Genomic DNA, 6,000 nt, shown 5'->3' with positions numbered 1-6,000 from the left:
AGTCGTTAGCTCAACAAAATCCTTGACCATCTTCTCGAACTGTTTAAACCTAAATGGTTCATCGTCGTATGATGACCCTACCATTCGAAATCCGTAAGGAATATCCACAATCATTAGTGTATATTCCTTCTTTGGCACTTTTTGGATCATGTCAACGACATCGCTGCAAACCACAATGTATGTAGTAAAGATCTCTCGTAATATCTTTTTTGTGGCTAATTTTTTTGAAGGAGCCATCTTCCTCCATTTCGTACGCCTTGACTAAGTGACGATCCTTTTCTTTTCTGGATCTCTCGAGATGTACAAGGAAGGATGTCGGGAAATCGTGTATATCCTTAACTTCTCCTTGTTTCTTGCCATGACACAGTTTCTAATAGAAGCAATAGGACATCAAGTTTTATTCTACAAGCTCTACATATGATGAAAGCTTAATGAAAAATCACCAATACTAACCCAATCCTTGAATGCAATAAAATACTCCGATAACGCCTTATATGAAGACGTTAGAGGATAATCCTCGGTCACTTGTTCCCAAATTATACATCCAAGTTGTTTCATCATAACTTCTTGGATCTTCATGTACACCTTATGACTGTGAAATTGGAAAACGAGATTAGAACTTTCAATTGCACCATATTGACTTCAATATCACTATTTGAAAGACTTACTTATTGAACTCAGTGACCATTTCTTCAAGCCTTAAGTCTTTGGCTACAACTCTTGACAAAACAGACACAAGAAGATGCTCGTCCTTAATACCTTGCATCGCTCTCCACAAAGACAGCTTCATGTCGTCAACCGCTTCTTCAATTGTCAAATCAATTTTCTTGGCCGCTTGTGACTTTAATTCTAGTTGAGGGTCTACCTTACATTTCTTTTGTCGTTGACCCTTGACCTCCTTATTCTCCCACATTGAGAAGATTTGATCTTGTAGGTCCCATACTTCTCCATCTCTAAAGGCCAGTTGAAACCATGACTCATATTTTCGAAGACCATCGTACTTAACATTATCATCTACCACAATGTCGACTTCATGTAAGCATTGACGTCGTAGGCCAGGATGTAGCTTCACACCAAACTTTTGTTTGACATCCAAATACTCGTGGTGGAAGAACCTTATACGCTCAATCGATAACATTTTCTGCCTATAGTCATTATCGTTATTGTGGTCCCATGCCAATAGCTTTGCCTCTTCAGTTGTGAGACCCACATAAATTTTGCACTCGGCATACTTGAAGAAGAAAGTCGTTGGATGTTCTCTCACAAGTTGCCAACGTGCCTCCGCCGAATGCGATCCACCAATGAAAAAGTAATTATATTGATCATGCTTTTTTATATCAAAATCTTCAATGGTTTCACATTCTTTAGGATCCACCATAACAATAAAAGGCACTACGGTAGCATGTGGATTAATTTTCATTTTTTTCTTGAGATTTTGAACATGCATTCGGTGTGGCTCTCTAATCTCAAGTGGTCTTCATTCTGTTTTTTCATCAATAGGGGGCCGATGGATGTGTGTTATAGGCAAATTAAACACTTGCCCTTTCTTGACCAGTTTACACTGCATTAACTCTCTCCGTATCTTATTCTACTCGAATGACAACACACCCGGTGCCAACTCAACTCCTAGCATCCCCTTAGTGTCCTCATCTTCGTTTGAGCTTGATAAGTTGGAGTCCGACATTTTAGTGGTCTTCTTCTTTGGTGGTCTTGATTGTACTTTAGATGCCCTTTTTGGGGCCTTTACTGGGGAGGGCAATGGCTCCCTTAGACTTACATGGCCTTGTATATAAGGCCTCAAGGTAACAATAAGGTTATGGGAGCTTTCGAGATCTTTTTTAAAAGCTTCTGGCCCACAAGATTCCTTTACTAGAAGATCTTCAGAAAGGAACACTTTACGTACCCCCTTAGAGCACTCTATCATTACAAGTATGTTGGCCGAATCTGAATCTTCGTAGTCAAATCGTAGAATACAGCCATACATAAATGCGGTTTCATTTTCAAGCTGCCCCTTGCCCTTCTTCTTTGCAATATACAACACAACTTTTTTCTTGGAGTCGACGTATTGCATACACCATTCCTTGTCCGTTAGATCACGGTTAGGAAGGTCTTCACCACCAGTAGCTACTAATATTTTCTTCTGGCTGACCTCATTGGGTGGTTGAGATTTTGTCTCCTCGTTGAAGAGAAGCTTCTTTCCTCTCTTCATGTTTTTGGGAGTTATTAGGGTCTGGGTTTCAATTGGAGAGCCCTGTATCCGGAGCTTTATCTTCTTCACAAGTCGGTCTGACAAGTTCTCAAACGACCTATTTAAGAAAGGACATGCGAAAACATAAGTTAGGTGGTCACGTAGATTAAGGTTGTATATTAAAATACGCATAATTAGACGAAGATAAGAACTAGCTGCAGGCGATTTGTGGCAAACTAAAAATATCAATCATGCATTGAGTGAACATGGTAGTCCTTTATTCAGAAATCCATTCTAGTAAGGGCTATTCAACTTAGAAAATATATATCTTAATAAGTATACAAGGATATATGTTATCTTGAAGGGTAGGTATGGCTTATATTGATTCCATATCCATATTCTAGAGAATTTGCATATGATAGACTTGAATTTGGCATCATAAAGGTAATTTGTGGGTTATTTTCTACTATTTTAAGCTATACTAGGTCATAAAACCTCTATAATTTAGGCCCCTATTTGTTACAAAATATGGCAAATCTCCATAAAAAAAGTCTGATTTTGACAGAAAGTTAGATATCTTTTCACACAATACTAAATTGTTGCCCCAAATAGACAATATTCCTCTTTAAATTGTGTGTTTTAGGGTTCAAAACTCTTTACGTCGTATCGTGTTCCTGCATATAGTTCGTGTTTATACATGAACTCGATGCAGGGTATCGAGTTCATGTATCAAACACAAACTTTACACAAGAACTCGATACGGCGTATCGAGTTCCTGTATTATGTTCGTGTTTTATACAGGAACTCGTTACAAGTTCCTGTTTAAAACGCATACTATATACAACAAAACACAAAATTTGTACAAGAACTCGATACGCCGTATCGAGTTCCTATATAACACACGAACATAAGACAGGAACTCGATACGCCGTATCGAGTTCCTGTTTAAAACACAAACTTCAAACAGGAACTCGTTATGGCGTATCGAGTTCCTGTATAAAACCTAAACTTTAAACAGGAACTCGATACGGCGTATCGAGTTCCTGTTTAAAAAACAAACTTTATATAGGAACTCGATACGACGTATCGAGTTCCTATTTAAAACGCAAACTATTGACAAGAACTCGATACGCCGGATCGAGTTCCTGTTTAAAACGCAAACTATTGACAAGAACTCGATACACCGGATCGAGTTCCTGTATAAAACACAAACTTCATACAAGAACTCGATACGCCGTATCGAGTTCCTGTATGAAGTTTGTGTTTTATATAGGAACTAGATACGCCGTATCGAGTTCTTGAGTGCTAAAACATATTTACAAAAATGTCCACAGCCTCAGAGGCTTCCTGGAGTCCTGGCGCTCGATTTTCTTTGAAGACATGGTTGATCTTGTTGAAGTTTAGGCGGAGATCTCACTTTCGTGTGACGTGCTCTGTGTGCTCTGGTTGCTCTGTTTGCTCTATGTGCTCTTGTGCTTCGTGTGATTGAAATATGACAAGGTCTTCTTATTTATAGGGATTGACTACAGTGGTTAAAGTAACCACAATCACTTTAACCAAGGTTGGTGAGGTTAGTTAGTTAGTAACCACTGTCACTTTAACCAGAGTTACTTATGATTGCATCAATGATTACAAAGTCAAACTAGCATATTGATGATTATTTTATAGTCAAAATAACATACAATGACTTTGAAGGTCATGACGGAAACAATGATAGAGGTTCATGAATGAATCAATGATTGATTACTCAAAGCAACATTTTTATGACTCTTAATTGCTTTGTATTAAACATGTGAGCATGAATGAACCAATGATTGAAAAGTCTTATATTTAAAATGGTGGGCATGAATGAACCAATGACTGAGAAGTTCTATATTAAATATAGGTGCCATTAATTACCCAATGATTTTAACTTTAATCCAACGTATATATGGCTTGGTAATGATTGTAATTATATTATACTTGATTTAACTTTATACAGACTAGTTTAAGTAATTATTAATATGTTGAATATAATTATTATATTAAAAATAATATATTTATTGATTGTATTAATATAATGTTAAATATTATAGACATTATATTGAGGGAGCTTCTGTTTAGAGAGGAGCTTATGTTTAGAGAGGAGTTTATGTTTAGAGAGAAGCTTCGTGTCAAGCCAGCTCCGATCGAAGTTATCAATTGTAGAACAGTGCTCCGGTTGAGGGATTTCCGATCATTGAGAGAAGATCAATGGAGTTTCCGGTCAATGAGTTTTTGGCATGGGCTTGTGGGTTCGACGTGCAATGCATTGTCCCACGGGCGTGCCAGGTGTTACCCGTATAGGTGTACGGGAGGGTTACGACATAATGTGTATGGTGTGTAAGGTGCAATGTGTAATATGTAATATGAAATGTTAATGTGTGAGTGTTAGGTGGGGTAAGTAGGTGTAACTACCCCCACTCGGCTTTTTGTAATGATGAGATCTTGTACTATTTAGACCCCACCAATGGGGCATGGAAAAAGGGGAAATATATTGAAGTTACCCCTCAACTGTGTCTGTCTCGATTCTCCCTCTCTCATTCTCTGTGCATCTCTCTCTCTCTCTCTCTCTCAATAATGGCTCTTTCTGTTGTTGTCATCACCGTCTACTGCTATCGTCGCCTGTTGTCGCCGTCGTTTGCGGCCGATGTCGTTGTTGCTACTGCCGCCGCCGTTGTTTATCGTCTGTCGCCGTCACCATTACCGTCATCATCGTTGTCGTCAGTTCTCGACCGTCGCCGCTACCGCCGTCGTTGTTGTGTGTAGTCATTGCCGTTGTCGTCGTTGTTGGCTGCCGCTATCACCTACGCTTTTGACAATGTCATCGGTTGAGTAAACGAGAGAGCATACATGTGCTTCTACACTCGAACCTAGCACGCAAGGCATCGATGCTTGGCTAAGTTTTTCTGTCCTCTTTGTCTTTTCTTTCTTTTATCGTTTGATTTACAACATGATTTCTAGACGAAACCATAAGGAAACACATGAAGAAATTATAAGTAAGGAAGAACTTTTAGATGTCCTTAACAGTTTAGTTAAAATAGAAAAATGGGCAAAAGAGATTGAAGCTGAAAAACAAAAAGATAAGGAAGAAAAAGAAGTGCTTATTGCTGAAATAACGAAACTTAAAGTAGACAACACGAATATTCAGAAACAAGTTAAGGACCTTGAGACATCTAGGGAAGATGGTCAAATATCTTCCCTAGAGGATATTAAGGATGCAATAAAAAAGGTTAAGGAACAAGTTAAAAGCGATATGGAATTAGCAAAAACTAGGTGGGTTGATGTAGTAGAACGTACTAATATTAAAAAGGAACTAAAGGATGAAAATATTGTAAACACTACCCATGAGGAGGAAAAATGTCAAGCTCGACGCCTAAATGTACAAGTTATTGGGCTCAAGGAAGGGGCATCTCCTGATGAAGATGCACAAACATTAGGGTACGAAGCCCTACCAATTACTAAAATTTGGAGGGTAGGACGTGACACCATTAGGAAAAGAGCTTTGGTCCTTCAGTTTAAGGACTTAGAATCTAGAATCACATTCTTTAAAAAGAGACCAATTCTTCGAGGATTGGGCGGGGACGCTTGATGAAGACCCGACCAAGATGCAAATTGAGCATCGTAAAACTTGTATGCAGCGAGTCATAGAAGCTTATAAAGAGGGGCATCATGCTTTTTACCGAGACTGACGTGTGATAACAAATGATTGTGCCTCCAATTGACGGCGTGTGGCCGATGTGACAAACAATAAACTTAGGATGACTTTATGGAACTGTAACGGTGCACTTTTG

The sequence above is a fragment of the Azolla caroliniana genome, unplaced genomic scaffold, assembly GCF_043228905.1.
Source record: "Azolla caroliniana isolate FFs.n. ecotype wild unplaced genomic scaffold, voAzoCaro1.0.p SCAF_16, whole genome shotgun sequence".
NCBI lineage: Eukaryota > Viridiplantae > Streptophyta > Polypodiopsida > Salviniales > Salviniaceae > Azolla > Azolla caroliniana.
Note: the sequence above shows the minus strand (reverse complement) of the source record.